The sequence below is a fragment of the Ovis canadensis genome, chromosome 13 (assembly GCF_042477335.2).
Source record: "Ovis canadensis isolate MfBH-ARS-UI-01 breed Bighorn chromosome 13, ARS-UI_OviCan_v2, whole genome shotgun sequence".
Lineage (NCBI taxonomy): Eukaryota > Metazoa > Chordata > Mammalia > Artiodactyla > Bovidae > Ovis > Ovis canadensis.
The window spans coordinates 59,111,207-59,128,374 of record NC_091257.1 but is presented as its reverse complement, the minus strand read 5'-3'; the positions used below and the strand labels follow the sequence as shown (position 1 = coordinate 59,128,374).

Below are 17,168 nucleotides of genomic sequence, written 5' to 3'. Positions count from 1 at the left end.
CTAGCCACTACTGATGATAAAAATTCTTTATATTTTTTATCGCTGATCTGGGTTTTCTTTTTTGTGCAATGTCACTACTTATCTTTGGCCCACATTTCTGTCTTACTTTTGAGCTTTTTGTATCAGCTTGAAGCATTTACATCTTCTTGATGCTGGTGTTTTCTCGGTTGTGTCTTGTGTACGTGCCCTTGTGAAGCACAGGGTGCAGGGGCAGATTTGATGTGTCTAGGGAAATGCTGTGAGAGACAGAATTATACCAGATGGTCACAGGGAGACAGCAGCATTCAGGGAGATCAGGGAAGCTTTGTGCGGAAAACAGCAATGCAGCCTGTGTCTCGGAGTGAGCAGGGGTTAGCAGTGGAAGAGGACACTCTTAAGTGGAGGTGGAGGTGGAGGTGGAGGAGAGCAGCACACGCTGGAAGGGCAGCAGGGCTGGAAGGGAAACAGCTTGTGGGGGTGAAGTGTAGAAGGGTGGTCCTCCATGGGTTGACCACACCCAACCCTAAACCCATTTTAAGTGTTGTGCTGTTAAGTGTTGCGATGTAAGATCCGTGGGACACCACTGGACTGTCTTGAGTGGGTACTTAACAATCAACTTGTGTTCTGAAAAGCTGTCTCTGATTGTAGAGAGTAAGTTGTGAAAATGTGCTGCCCAGTGGCCCCTGGATACCACTTAGCAGGCTTTTTTTTTGTAATACAGTAAGAAATGTTCACAGGTTGAACTGTGCTGTTGGATGGAGAATGAGAGAAATGAATGTATTAGAGAAAAGCTAAATGATGACATCAACAGGACTTTCTTTAAGAAAGAAAGAAAGTGAAGTCGCTCAGTTGTGTCCGACTCTTTGCGACCCCATGGACTGTAGCCTACTAGGCTCCTCTGTCCATGGGATTTTCCAGGCAAAGGTACCGGAGTGGGTTGCCATTACTTCTTTAGTAGAAGGTACATTTGACCCATCTGATTCTAGGATGAGATCCAAGTTCTACGATCTCAAAGTGATTACTAAGAAACTTGTTACATCAAGCACTTTAAAGGAGAACTTAGAAATCTTTTCATTAAATTACTATTTATTATTACAAAACTTAGGACTAACAAAAGCATTATCTAAGACTTCAGGCATTGGGTGAAGGATGCCTCCATTTGAAGCCCAGATGCATCCATTACTCACTCAAGCCTCCATATATCTTTTTGCATACAATGGAGCTGCCAATGGAGTGGTGGTTATGAGAATTAAGCAATGAAAAAAAATGCTTAATAGACATTTGGCACATTCCAATGAGCTAAATAAACATTCATTATTATTGAAATAATTCCATTATGACCACTATAATTTGGGGACACATTATAATAAAAGTTAATTTTAAAAATTCAAATAGAGACAAGATTGCAATTTTTACTGATTCACAAGTTAATAACAGGGTTGGAAATTCTCTTTCCTTAAACATGATCATTCAATGTAAATGGAGGATATTGAGTGCTAATGGTAATGAAGTCTGTTTATCCCGACATTCCCTGGGGTACCTGGACAGCTCTGAGCGTCTCATTTATTCACTTGCTTGCCTTTGGTTTACTCAAGTAACAAGGAAAAATAGTGGAGAAAGGCTGCATCGATATATAATACTATATCATGAGCTGTGTAATTATTATAATCAGAATGTAGCAGATACATTTCTAGGATGAATAAAAGAAAATGTGTTTCCATATTTATTGGGCATCACTGATTCAACAGACATGAGTTTGAGCAAGCTCTGGGAGTTGGTGATAGACAAGGAAGCCTGGCATACTGCAGTCCATGGGGTCGCAAAGAATCGGACACGACTGAGCAACTGAACTGAGTACAGATAACATTTACTAATATTCACTTCAGATATCTTCCTGCTATTTCATTACTTTAGCAGTTATACATGTTTTGGCTGCTTTAAATCCTCAGTTTAATCATTCTACTAATTTAAAATTGTACGATTTCAGCCCAGGTATTGTAATTAGTCTCTGTGGGATACCAATCACTACTTGGGCTTGCAAGATGAGAGCTATTCCAAACACTCGGTGCTCATGTATGTGTGACACCCTAACATCTTTTTATTTCAGGGTAGAAAGAAAACAGGGGATATGTGTTTGTCAATAAACTTTAATATATTTCTTCCAGGAGCAGTGACTACAAGATTAAATTTCAAAGGAATACAACAGTATGTACACTAAGCACTTCAAATATGTCAGTCCCTACTAATTTGGCCCAAGTCAAGAATTTTTTTAAAAAGGGAAAAATCAGTTTCTGTTGGAATTCCTTTTATGCCTTCTGTTAGAAATTTGTAAAACTGGCTCTTGCTGGCTCAGATAGTGAAATAACAATGCATTCAGCTCCGGGCGAGCAGCTTTCCAGGCCAACCTGTCAGGAGAAAGACAGACAGCTGAGGGTAATTCATTCTCGACACTGGGTCTCAAAGGGCTTGCAAAGAGATCTGGAATTTCTGAAATATAAATAGCACTAACTTAAAGCAAGAAATAGAAGGTGTTCTTCACATCTGTGGAGAGGCAAAAGAGGAGCTGTGAGCAAGGGGAAGCTAGCCAGATGGGATTTAAGAATTAAAAATGGGGAATTCTATCCAATTCTAAGGACACACCTTAATCAAGGATTACTTGGAATAACTGATTCATAGTGTTTTGTAAGTCTTCTATTCCTCAAAATGATCTGAGTATGCAAATAAATCCTATGCAAATGAGCCTTGGATCAAGATATGAAACTAAAATATGCCAATGAAAATAAAATGAATTGAGAGAACTCGAAAGAGCCAAAACAGGCTTAAAGCTCTGTTTTGGTTTTTATTTTTGCTAATTAATTCAGCATGCGACTCACATTCCAGTAGTAGCAGAGAGACTGAGCCCACACTCAAAGTGTTGGTGAATCCCACACCGGGACCGGAGTCTGGGCTCTCATCAGGGTCACTCCAGCTGAGCCACACCAGGAACTGACTCGCTGCCAGGCGCTCTCTGCTCGCACAGCTTCTGTGGGGAAGAAATCTGATACCACTTCACAGTGGCAAGTGTTATGACTTCAAGGATTCATCCTGCAGAATTCATAAATCTCTGTTTTTGTTTCTAACATCAGTATATTGAAGTCCTCGGGGAAAATATGAGGAGATATATAAATGAAAGCAAGCCTCCAAGTTTCTTTTTCTTCCCTTCTTTATTTTTTCTATTACTTCACAGGAGAACATGTCTCAGAATTTGTCTCTAGTGTATCTTAGAACAACCTCCCTTTGGGTTCACTGGGCAGAGTTTGCTGAGGGAAAAAGCATGAAATCATCCTTTAGGTGTGACTTGATCATCAAGGAGAGACCAACAGGATGGAAAAGCGATGACGCCATGCTCACACCTGCTTGTCCTGTGTCCAGGTAAGGCATGGTCTTGGTCCCAGACTCTGGGTGCCCATGGTCATCTCATTCAATGCTCTTTCCTTCCCAGGTCACATGAAGAATTTTGGCGTGCCATGACATTTCTAGTGTCAATGGGGATTAAGACTCAGGCTGCTTGATGACCATGTAAGAGTAAACATGTAACTCAAGCCAATCTTGTCAGGGTGCAGCCTGCCTGGCTAGCAGGCTGGTAAGGGGTTCCCTCTCCTAGAAGTCAGGAGCCTGGATGTTAGTCAGATGGGTGTAAGCCTAGCTGTTCAAATCCTTTCCCACCCACCCAATCGCTTTAACTGCAGAAACTAGGTATGTAATTCTATAAATACTCACAAAGCTAAATTTATTGCTCATGTTGTTAAATTTTTATTTGATTTTCCTGTTAAAGCTTTCATCTAACGATGAATATGCCTATTTCTCAGGTAATTTTGCAATTACCTACTATAAATATTTAAATTTTCTCATTTTTCCTCAACTGAGCAGTATAAATTGACCCATATCTAAGTGCACTGATTTTCTTCTGTCATTTCCAATCTGTTATTAAACTTATCCAGTGACTTATTCCAGGATTATATTTTAATGAAGAAAATATATTTGTTATCTGCTAATGTATTCTGTTAGACCTTGTATGTTCTATTGTATTGTCTTAATCTCAGGCTACAGCTTTGAACCTAATAGTCTGTAGTCATGTACGAATCTCTGCTACCTCATGCTCTGTTCAGATATGACAGGGGTCAGGCCATGACATGGCTCTTAGATTTGCTACAGACACGATGCTCAGCAAATGTGAGTCTCACTGTCCTCCTCGAAACGCCCACCTATTTGAAGATGACACCCTTGTCATCATCACCCATTGTCTTATGGACCTGAAAACACCAGTGTGACCATCAGCCCTCCTTCCCCGCCCCCAGTTCCCAGGGCATGTATTTCATCAATATGTCTTAGTCCATTCTGTTATAGCAGCCCGAATGCACCAAGCAAGGATTACTCACGTGTACTGAATATTAAAATTACTACCATTTTCCCCATGAGACTGTGTCTTCGATGTCAGGAAAAGTATCTCGGCCAACGGCGCTCCACCTATGCCCCTCAGTCTGTGGCACAAGATGGCCATGCAGGTTCCTCCCAGGAATTTGGAATTTATGCTGAAAAACAATAGGTACAGATTTATTGGTAGCACAACTCCGGCAATGGCAACACTCCAGAGTGAACCTTTATAACACAGCCTGAAGATCCTATGCTTAAGGACTGGCTTTTAAATTAAATTCCCCAATCCCATCAGAAACCCTCCCTGCCCCCCTCCCTTTTTTTTTTTTTTTGCTTATAGTAACTATAATGCACGTGAGCTCAGTCGCTTCAGTAGGGTCAGACTCTTTGCGACCCCATTGACTGCAGCCTGCTTCTGTCTGTGGGATTCTCCAGGCAAGAATACTGGAGTGGGTTGCCATTTCCTTCTCTAACGTTAACTATAGTAGAGTCTTTTGAATGAAACAGCAATAACAGCCAGCTTTATTTCTGTGATCTCTTTACTCTCTGATAAATTTTTGTAACTTTGAATATGGATGGATTACACGGATGTCTAATATCTGTAAGTACATAGAATAAAGGGAATTATAAGAGTGTATGATGCACCATGGATTTCATTAAAGCAAATTCATCCCATCCCACCCCAACTCTCCAAACCATTCTTAGAAATGTGGTATTGAATTTTCCATCAAATATATGATGGAGGTTCAAGTGACTTTATGAGAATTTCCAGGCTTCCCTGATGGCTCAGTGGTAAAAAAAATCCACCTGCCAACACAGGAGACACAAGTTCGATTCCTGCATCAGGAAGTTCCCCTGGAGAAGGGAATAGCACCCACTCCAGTTTTCCTGCCTGGAGAATCCCATGGACAGAGGAGCCTGGTGGGCAACAGTCCATGGGAGTCACAAAAGAGTCAGACACAACTGAGCAACTAAACAACAGCAGCAACAACTTGTGCATTTCAAAGGATAGAACTTTCTGAGAGCACAAAGGTTTGGCAATAATCCAGTGCAGTCATATCCTGGTTACACAATAAACTAGACAAACTGCTAAAATCACCTCCATTTTTATGATATTCTTTTTGGAGTGACAGCTCTTCTAAACCCAGTAACTTAAAATGATCATTTTCTTCCAACCCTAATGACTTATATTTTGTCCCTAGGAAAGCTCAGCTTTGTAATAAAATTTTAAATTTTTGCTCTTTTCTATTTAGTGCAGCTATACCTCTAGGCGGAGAAGGCAATGGCAACCCACTCCAGTACTCTAGCCTGAAAAATCTCATGGACGGGAGCCTGGTGGGCTGCAGTCCATGGGGTCTTGAAGAGTCGGACACAACTGAATGACTTCACTTTTACTTTTCACTTTCATGCATTGGAGAAGGAAATGGCAACCCACTCCAATGTTCTTGCCTGGAGAATCCCAGGAATGGCAGAGGCTGGTGGGCTGCAGTCTATGGGGTCGCACAGAGTCGGACACGGCTGAAGTGACTTAGCAGCAGCAGCCGCAGCAGCATACCTCTAGGAACAAGAATGTACCTTCCAACCTTTCTAAAAGGGACTCTTCAGGAAAATCTCAGGCATTATTGATACGTGGATATGATTTTAAAGAGCCAGCTAGAGAACATGACATACAAATCTAGTAAAAATAACATCAGATTTGTCAGCAACTTGTTTGGAAAACTTGAAATTCTAACATGCATATAAAGGAGGGGGGATCAAATGAAATAAATAAGCATTTATAGTCAAATAAACAAAAATCATTAGTACGAAGGGACTAATGCCATCAAATACATTTTGGTTTTTCTAGATCCGGTTACCCTCATATGTCTTATAAAGAATTCATGTCTCATTGCAAATCTAATTCTGCCTCTTCTCTGTAAGCAACATTTGAAGAAACTACGTTAAAAACTGACTGAACAAGAGAACTGCTTACTGAACATTTGCCACATAGAAAACACTGTGCTGGTTCTTACGGAAAATAAAAACAAACAAAAAACTGAATATAACAGTTTCTGTTTCAAGACTTCATAAGCCATTGAGATAAGTCTTATGAGAAGCAGGAGAGGAAGTGAATGACTTACAGAAAGGTAATTTGGGGATTTAAGAGAAAGTATGCCAAAGTAAGTATTTTAAGGATGAAAAGGGACTCTGACATACAGGTTAACAGGAAGGCAAAGTTGTTCCAAGTGGCTGCAATAAACATAATTAAATGTGTGAAGAAAAGAGTAGTTGCAGGGAGCTTGTGGGGCAAGGAGTAGGGTGAGGTGCATGAGGTTCAGAGTGTTTATATGTGGCAGGAGCACGCATGAGATAAGACAGGTTGGGAAGGGACCACTGGCTGAAGAGGATGGCTTTTACCATCCTGCCCAGCAAGCCTCTGCAACAGCAGGGGCGAAGACAAGGAGCAAGAGGGTGTGCCTTGGGCAGTGATCCCTTGCCTCAAGAGCAATCCCACTCACTACGCTAAGTTTTCCCAGTGAAGAAATAAACTCACAATAATTTGCTGCAAATATTGGGCAACATTTCTGTATCCTTAACAGATCAACACTGAAAGTCCTTTGTAAGAAATCTGTGTCAAGCTGATCTCTCTTCCACTTAGAAAAACAGCTCTATTAGGATATGCCTTTACAAATAAACAAATAATAAATACACCATAAAGTCTTTAAAATCTACCACCAAGGCCATTAAGACTTCTCTTTTTCGACCTTGGAGAAAATCTTTCTCCACAATAGGAATTCTGACCCTGTTATACCATGAGTGTGAATCATTGCCTATTTGAGCACCAATAATCGAAGCACTGGGAGTTCCAAACTTCAGTCTGCTCTAGATTTGCTGCATTATTCTGGGAAATGCCTTTGCATTTCTCTTTTCTGGTTCCTCCATCACAAAAACGGTGTTAATAAAAGTTATCACCTGTCTGCCTTCCAGGGATGCTGTGAAGATAAACTCGTGTCCTTAGTCAAGCACGCAGCTTAAAGAATTTTCAATAGTAACTGTATTAATAACCATGACAGCAGCAAGGAGATGTGATCCTGTTGTGGGTATTATAATTTATTGGCCTGGGAACTCAACTCGAAGCTTGCAGTTACAGAAATCTAGGAGGAGGTGAAGTTTTCATTGGCACCGTCTCTGGAGACGTCTGTTGGTTTAGGTTTTCCACAGAGATTAGAAGTGTTTGTCGGCATTTGGGAACGTGGGGACAGAACTGATGCTCTCTCGCAGCTTTACACTGAATAATACGTGATGGTACTTCTTGCTTGCATCCATGCATAATACCGTTGCAAGGATAAAATAGACTGGCCACTTTATTCTTTCTTCAAGGTGCCTCTTGGTGCCTCAAGGGATGGGGCACTATTTTCTGAGAGGCTCTCACATGAGTAGGATTTGTTGGGTGGAAACAGGCTAGTGGGGGTGGAGGTGTGCAGAGCTGCTGCCTCTATACGGGCCTGCACCAGCCACGCAGCCAGCTTCTCTAACAGCTGCTTGCAGGGCCCTGCAGCCTCTCCCAGTACACGGGACCTTCTGTTCAGGTGGCTCTCCAGGCAGCGGCTCCAGGACAGCCTCCTGTGTGATGTTCCAGAGACCTGGGCCCTCCGCTGAGTGGCATTGTTGCTCTCTCCTGAGTCCCTCCTTCAGCCTCTGGGTAGGGAAAGAGAGGAGAGGACTCTGAGAAAGGTCTAGTGGCCTGACTGTGAAGTGGTAACACTCCCCAGGCCACCCCTCATGTGGATGACCACCTCTACCTGCAGGGTGTGGGGAAACATTCCTTGCTATGTTTCCAAACTGTAAAGGGGATCTCGTCAGTCTCTTTCACAGGCCCTAGGATAGAGTGAGAGTGGCAGACAGCATAGGTTTTGCTCTCAGACAAACCATATATTCGTCTGGCTCTTCTTCTAGCCATGTTGGATGAATTGTTTAATAAGCTACATAGAAGCTGTCCACTCTTGGGCAGGTTCTTCTTCTCCTCTTTGCCTTCTGTTTCTCCCACTTTCATTCTTTAAAAATATCTCAGCCATTCTTTCTTTGGGGATCATCCTCATGGGGTTGTGTTGAGAATCATACTCAGTAAATCATATGAAAGTCGCTGCTGTGTCTGGGACCACACAGGCTCTCAAGGACTCAGTGCTGTGTTAAGTCACTTCAGTCATTTCTGACTCTTTGTGACCCCATGGACTGTAGCCCACCAGGCTCCTCTGTCCATGGGGTTCTCCAGGCAAGAATACTGGAGTGGGTTAACACTCCCTCCTCCAGGGGATCTTCCTTACCCAAGGATCAAACCCGTGTCTCTTAAGTCTCATGCACTGGCAGGCAGGTTCTTTACCACTAGCACCACCTGGGAAGCCCCAAGGACTCAGTAGTTCCCTAAATTATTTCTATGTACCCTGGAAATCTTTGGGGTAGTGGTAATCAAAGTGGGTTGCAGACACGTAAGTTTCCTCACTTTGTCACCTGGGCAGACATAAGTTAAAAGAGTTTCGGTCTTTTAGGCACAAAATAATGAGGATATTTACTGTATGTACCAAATCTACACCCATGTTCCTAAAAGGCAGTACATGGAGAAAATGGGGGCTGAAAAATTCAACTGCAGTTACAGCATTCCTCAGATATGCAGCGTCCTTTCTAAATGTCTTAAAAAATATATCAGTGGAAGGAAATGAGCCCTTTTTAAGTCATCAACTGCATGAAACCCTGGCATCTTTTGGGATTTGAACTGGCTATGCTCTTCAGCCAGTCTGTGTAGACTAATTGAATAATCTTAATTGAGCTACAAATCTATGAGAATGAGTTCATAAGGGATTTTGCATACACCCTGCTTATAGATAAATCAAAATGATTACAAGGTAGTCCTTCTGACTGTGACTTGCTGCAGGAGATGATGAAATGAAAAACAAGATAAGAGGAAGTGCGCACACTCTAAAATACAGCAAAGAGCTGGTGCAGGCTCAGGATTTGCTGTGCACAGATGCTGCTGTTCGCGCCTGTTTAAAGAAGGGTTTCTCACTTGAAATCTGAATGATCTTATGTCTCCTGGAAACAGGAAAGAGATGAGATAGTTCCCCTGTCAGTTGGCCTTCTTGCTCTACTACTAAAATGTTAAAAGCTTTCTGAACAAATAGTAATTAAAGATGCAGTTCTTTAGAAAGGAAGGTAAGTCACGAGTCCCCGAAATTAACGTAACTGCTCAGTGCACTCGTACCATCAGCATTCTGAGATCTGTCCACAGTTAAAACTCATAGAATGCAGTTTCTGAATTTCAATATGCTTTTCTACCAGATTAGGAAAAAAAAAAAAAGATGTGGTTAAAATCCAGATGTTAGAAGGCCAGCTGACATCACAGTCTGGCTGTTTCTTGGCATTTTAAACACTATGAATGATGTAAATTCTGTTTTCTGAAAATGCTTGAAAAGGAATCAGTGACCTAATCTGATCTTTCACAAGTACATCCTTCCCATTTTCAGTCACTGTTTATAGATACAAGAAATGGAAGTCATGTATTTATAATTCAAATTTGTCAAGCCAAGTATGAAACTAATATGATTATCCCATTGTTAGGTGCAATTTCATTTATACACCTGAACAAATGACTTTGTTTCTTTAGCTTCAGTATTCTGAGTTATAGACTTTCTTGTATTTCAACATACAATTGAGTAGAAAAAAAGGTTAGGTTTTCTGCAAAATATTGATGCTGGTATATTTGAATATTCTGTATAACAGAATATTTTATTTGAAAGTTAAATTTCAGTATCAAAATGGACAACACAAGTAATGGGTTTATAAAAACAAAATCCATCCTTCACCCAAACACATTACCTACAAGAAAATAAAGAGGATTTATAAATAGGCTTTTTAGGCAACTTTTTTACAGTTTATTTTAAACATTGAGCATAAACCTGGTTGGGAAACTGATTTCTGTCTTGAAGGAGATGTCTTTGAGATTTAAAATGTTCCAATGAAAAATTATCCCGACATGGTTAAATTAAATTTCATAAAGTTCATCTACTAGTGTCTTGGCCTTTCCTTCCAAATTCATCTTGTCATATGAGCCACAAACTGAAGAGCAACAGGAAAAGTTATGCAGAGCAGCTTTCCTGCTTATATAAAAATTATGGGAATTAAATTACCTGTATATGATACCATTTCAGTTCTGATGATGAGGAAGCTGCATTACAAAGGAGGTTCCCATTGCTGCCATTTGCAGTACTCAGGACAGGGGTGCTGTGATGAAAAATACGGTCTCTACACACATATAAGTAGGCAGAATAAGGCATTTAGATTCTAGAGACTAACTTTGAGAGGAACCAAAAGCTGGGTGATCTTAAAACAATCTTTTCTCACAAATTCACATAACACCTTAAAATTACCCTTTATTATTTACAGCTTTGGCTCATATCATTTTAGAGCCTAGGAGATCTTTAGTTGAAAAAGTATAATAGCTTATATTTTTAGAATGAACTGTATATAATGAAGTCGTTTCACACCTATTATCTCTGATAATCCTTATACTTTAAGACAAAGGTGGAGGAGAGTTCTGTGGAGATGAACAGGTCCTGAAAAGCACAGGACTGAATCCAAGGATTTTAATCCAGGTCGCTCTCTCCTTTCATGATGACAATGATATCTTTATTCACTATCTCATTGCACACATTAATGTATCTTATCTGGAAAAGCTAGAAGGTTCATTTTGATAAAAGGAAATAATAAGAGCACTGATCCATACCAAGAAAGACAGGCTAGTTTGAATGGGAAGCTCAGGAAAAGAGAGAAGGTGAAAATAAGTAGAGGAGAGAAGACAGCATACAGATATCCTCAACAGAATAATTCCACTCAAAATAAAAGTGCTGGAAGTTGAGCAGTGTAAGTCTCCAATTTTGTTCTCCTTTGGTATTGTGTTGCCCAATCTGGGTTCTTTTCCTTTCCGTATGAAACTTAGAATCACTGTGTTGATATCTACAAAATGACATGCTGGGAAATCATCCCAATGGCATTGAATCTACAAATCGAGTGGGGAATAGCTGATGTCTTGAAAACGTTGAGTCTTTTGACCAAAGAACATAGAATGTCTCTCCATTTATCTAGTTGTTTAACTTTTTTGTTTCATCTATAGTCCTTTTATAGATCTTGTACATATTTTGTTAGATTTATTTCTAACCACATGCCTCTTGTAGTGCTAACAAAGAGAGTATTACATCTTTAAGTTCCAATAGTTTGTTGCTGTTTATTTAGGGAAGCAATTGCCTTTGGATATTAACCTTATATCCTGAAACTTTCCATAATTACTTATTATTTCCATGAGTTTTTTTTTTAATTTTCAACATAGACAATCACATCATGTGTGAACGGTTTTAGTTTTTCTATCAAACCAGTATACCTTTATTTCCTTTTCTCATTTTATTGCATTAGCTAAGACTTCCAATTTGATGCTGAATGGGAGTTTGAGTAAACTTCAGGAGACAGTGAAAGACAGGGAAGCCTGGGGAGCTGTAGTCCACCAGGTCATAAAGAGTCAGACATGACTTAGAGACGGAACAGCAACAGGAGTGATAAAAGGGGCATCTTGGCTTTGTCCTTCATCTTAGGCAAAAAGCCTCTAGCTCCCCACAGTTATGCATAATGTTAGCTATAGATTTTTAATAGATATTCTTTATCAGGAAGAGGAAGTTCACTTTTATTCCTACTTTTCAAAGAGTTTTTATGATGAATTAATTGTTGGATATTAAATGCTTTTTCTGCATCAATTGTAATGATCATACAATTTTTATTCTTCAGCCTGTTGATACAATGAATTACATTAATTGATCTTCAAATCTTGAGCCATCTTTGCATATCTGAGATAAATCCCTCTTTGTTGTGGAATGTAATTCTGACAGTGTTGAATTCATATTGTTAATATTATGTTCAGACTGTTGGTTTCATATTTATAAGAGATATTGTAGTTTTCCTTTCCTTCAATATCTCTGTCTGCTTTGGTGTTAGGATAATGGACGGCTCATAGAATGATAGAAATTATTACATCTGCTTCTATTTTCTGAAATAAATTGTTGAGAAATGTTTTTTTTTCTTTAAATGTTTGGCGGAAGTCACCAGTGAAACCATCTAGATCTGATGCTTTCATTTTGGAAAGTTATTATTAATTCAGTTTCTTTAATCCATATGGCCCTATTCCGATTATCTACATCTTTTTATGGGAAATTTATTACATTGTGTCTTTCAAGGAATTAATACATTTGACTTAAGTTATCTAAATTTAGGTCATAGAATTGTTCATACTATTCTTTTATTATCCTTTTAATGCCTGTAGGATCATTAGTGATGGCCCTAATTTCATCTCTGATATTAGTAACTTTATCTTCTCTCATTTTCTTCTTGTTTAGTCTGGCTAGTGGATTATCATTTCTATTATCTTTTCAAATAATCACGTTTTGATGTCATTGACTTTCTATAATGTTTTCCTGTTTTCAATTTCATTCCTTTATGCTCTAATACTTCACTTCTGTACTCCTTAAATTTGTATTCCTCTCTTTTCTCTAGTTTCATAAAGGGGAAGAGAACATTATGAATTTAAGCTCTACCTTCATTCTGATATATGAATTCAGTGCTTTGAGTTTTCTTTTAAGTATTCCTTTGCTGCATCTCACAAATTTTGATGTTTTACTTTTAAATTCACACTTCAATTGATTTTTATTTTGAAAAGTATAATTTTTATTTATTTGCTTTTAAATATTTTTATTAATAACTTCTCAAGTTTCTTCTTTGACCCATGTGTCATTAATATTTAGAAGTGTGTTGTCTGATATCCTAGGTTTTCCAGCCATCTGTCTGATATTAATTTCCAGTTCAATCTAATTATAAGAGCCTACATTGTATGATTTCTATACTTTTATATTTGTTAAGGTATGTTTTATGCATAGAATATGGTCTATCTTTGTAACTGTTCCATGTATACTTCGAAAAATGGGTAATCTGATGTTCTTGAAATCCAGTTGATTGATGGTGCTGTTAAACTATATCCTTACTGATTCTGTGCCTGCTTTATCTGTCAGTTACTGACAGAGGTGCCTTGAAATCCCCTACTGAAATAGTAAGTTTATCTATTTCTCCTTATAGTTCTATCATTTTTTTAATTTATTTTGATACTCTATTGGTAAATGCATGTGCATATGGATTGTTATGTCTTCTTGAAGAATTGGTCCCTTTATTATTATATAATGTCCCTCTTTTTTGACATCCAAATGGTTTATATGCATGATATAAAAAGCATATCTCCAACAGTTCATCAAGCATCTGAGAATAATATTATTTATTATTTTTAATAGAAACAAAATCTCCTGAAGAGACCCTCTCTCTTCCAGGTCAGGCAGCTCAAATGTCCATTATGTCTAGCAGTGGAGAGATGGAGCTCAGGGGCAATGTCTGCTTCCCTTGAACTTGGGATCTGCCTTTCCAAATGCTCAGACATCCACCGGAGATGTGCCTGCTGTCTTTGACAGGCCCACTGATGGTGGCTCATTGACAGTCGGTCACTTGAGGGAGGGGCCCATTGCAATGCTGACCAATGGCTGAGTGACTATTAGCAGTCTTTGGTAACCGGTTGCCTGTACCTACTGGCTGGGATACAAGACCCGTAGGGTGTAGCAACTGCCACATGCTAAGGGCTCTATTACGCAACCATCTTCATTTAGTGCCTCTGACATGAGGAGAAACCAGGGGACCCCAGCCTGCTGTTAACACACAAGGGAACGAATCTTCTGGGGGGATCTGGCAACCAAAGGCCCTCCCCTGGTCCCAACTAGGAGGGAAGCCTGAGGAAGCTTTTGCTCTTTCTGGGGAGTTATACTCTATGGAGCGGGTTCTGACTTGGGCTGGAGGAGGGGCTGCCTCTGGCGAGAGCTGAGGACTGAGAGGCACAATGGACTGGACGACCATGGAGCATAGGAGGGGCCAGGGCGCCACAGGGTGGCAGATCCATCCGTGGAAACTGAAAACAGCCCACCCTTCCAGGCCAGGTGCTCTTCGGAGTCCTGATGAAGGTAAGGAAGCAGCCATCCCCCACCCCCACCGCCCCGCTACCCACCTCCATTCCCCCAACCTCCGCCTCAGCAAACACTCGGGAATAGGCCAGGAGAGGTCGCCAGCTGTTCTGTTCTCTACTGCTCAACAGCTCAATGAAGGCGCCAAGTTCCTGAGAGGCCCAGCTGCCCGCAGCCTCACTTCCCTCACGGAAAACCAGGCCGCTAAACTCCCTGCCTAGCCCACTTTCTCCGTACGAAGGTCTGCAGACAAAAGGGCCCCGCGGCAACTAGAGACTGGGCTGCTGCGCCTCTAAAACCTCTGCTGGGCCTTGGAAACCTACCAGGGATCTCAAAACTGGCACACTCCGAAAGCAACTTACCTGAAACCAACTGCTACAGCGTCGGAGCATCTTCCCTCCTTCTCTCCATCCTGACCCGAGCTGAGCGCGAAGCTGATTTTGCACTATGAAGAGCGATGTCCCGAGATAGACGCTGGCGCGCCGGACACCGCAGAAACCACACAACACAGCTTCGACCCCCAGGGACCCTGACCACGTGAAAGCAACCACGTAGCCTGCACTGCCCTAAGGGACGGCAGGAAGACGTTGGGAAATGCCAGGCAGTGGGCTCTGAGAGGACTAGTGGGGTTTGGCTTCTGACCCGATGGTTGGGGGTCATAAATATGGGGAGCGCAAACCCGTCCTCTTCCCGAAACAGTCTACTGAACCCGGGCACTCCCTTCACTTTCGCGCCCTGCCGGCCACCCGCTGTCCCAGGGTGCTGGGACCCCTGCAGCACCCACTGCCGCGCTTCCTGCTGAGACCCCTGCAGCACCCACTGCCTGCGCTTCCCAGAATTCCAGGCAGAAAAGGCGGCAGGTTCCTGAGGTCTGCTCTGCCTGCCAGAGCCTGGCAATCAGGTTCTGCTCCCCAACAAGGTGAGCTTAACCTGCCGTGTGTCTCACTGTCACTGATAATGTGGATGAGGTTTATTGTATGAAACTGACTCATGTGATCATGGAGTCTGACAAGTGCCAGGATCTGCAAGATGGTCAACGTGCTGGAGACCCAGGAAAGGAGACAGTGTGGCTGCAGGAGGAAGGCCCTGAGGCTCCTTACCCAAGAAAAAGCCTGTTTCACTTGGAGCCTCTCGAAAGGACCAATGTCAGTGTTCCAGCTTGAAGACTGCCCATAGGATTCTCTCTTCAGGTGAAGGGTCAGTCTTTTTGCTCTAGTTAGACTTTCTGCTGACTGGAGGAGGCTCACTCACATTGGGGGAAACCCTGTGCTTTGCTCAGTCTGCTGTTTCAAATGTTCTTCTCATCCACAGTCACCTTCAGGGACAAACCCAGAATCGTATTTGACCAAGTGTCTGGATGCCTCATAACCTAGTCAAACTGACATCGAAATGTAACCATTACATCTCCCTTTTTCCCAATTAAATGGGAAAAAAGAGATACAAATGAAGGAAAAGAGAGGGGAAATCTATATGAAGTCCAGTATAGCATAGGTTTGTTTTCAATGGCCTCATTCCTTTATGGCTTATTCAGCTATACTTACCCACATTTTATTCAGTTTATATTTTTAACCCCACATGTCAGGCTACTCAGTGAGCAATAACAATGTGGAGGTATTGACAACTGTAGAAGTTGTGGTTTCAGTATTGAAACATACTCTGATCTGAAATTTTTTCTTAATCAAAATTAATTAAGATGAAGTTCAATAGATAAAATGGACATATGTATACACCAGGTTTATATTATCAAAGTATTGTATCTATCTCAGGGTCTTTATATAATATTTCTAATCTTTACAATCTATGAGGCTCTTTTTAATGATACAATTAACATCATTCATCATATTTTGAAAAATATTAGTCAGGACGAGAGGGATGAATAAGACAGGAAACCTGCTTTTCGGTTCAGTTCAGTCTGAGTTGTATCCGACTTTTTGCAACCCTGTGAACCGCAGCACGCCAGGCCTCCCTGTCTTTAACCAACTCCCGGAGTCTACCCAAACCCATGTCCATTGAGTCGGTGATGCCATCCAACATCTCATTCTCTGTCGTCCCCTCTTCCTCCTGCCCTCAATCTTTCCCAGCATCAGGGTCTTTTCCAATGAGTCAGCTTTTTGCATCAGGTAGCCAAAGTATTGGAGTTTCAGCTTCAACATCAGTCCTTCGAATGAACACCCAGGACTGATCTCCTTTAGGATGGACTGGTTGGATCTCCTTGCAGTCCAAGGGACTCTCAAGACTCTTCTCCAACACCACAGTTCAAAAGCATCAATTCTTTGGCACTCAGGTTTCTTTATAGACCAACTCTCACATCCATACATGACCACAGGAAAAACCATAGCCTTGACTAGATGGACCTTCGTTAACAAAGTAATGTCTCTGCTTTCTAATATGCTGTCTAGGTTGGTCGTAACTTTCCTTCCAAGGAGTAAGCGTCTTTTAATTTCATGGCTGCAATCACCATCTGAAGTGATTTTGGAGCCCCCAAAATAAAGTCAGCCACTGTTTCCCCATCTATTTCCCCTGAAGTGATGGGACCAGATGCCATGATCTTAGTCTTCTGAATATTGAGCTTTAAGCCAGTTTTCACTGTCCTCTTTCACTTTCAGCAAGAGGCTCTTTAGTTCTTTTTCACTTTCTACCATAAGGGTGGTGTCATCCGCATATCTGAAGTTATTGATATTTGTCCTGGCAATCTTGATTCCAGCTTGT

General features: G+C 41.1%; 1 long non-coding RNA gene across 1 annotated transcript; it reads right to left on the bottom strand.

The window, feature by feature from the left end:
• Nucleotides 1–2,108: 2,108 nt before the first annotated feature.
• LOC138416999 (uncharacterized) lies at nucleotides 2,109–3,001 on the bottom strand. Its single transcript, XR_011247932.1, has 2 exons — nucleotides 2,853–3,001; nucleotides 2,109–2,384 (listed from the first exon to the last, which is right to left on the bottom strand). It is a non-coding gene; the product is annotated as an uncharacterized lncRNA (long non-coding RNA).
• Between the last annotated feature and the right edge of the window lie 14,167 nt (nucleotides 3,002–17,168).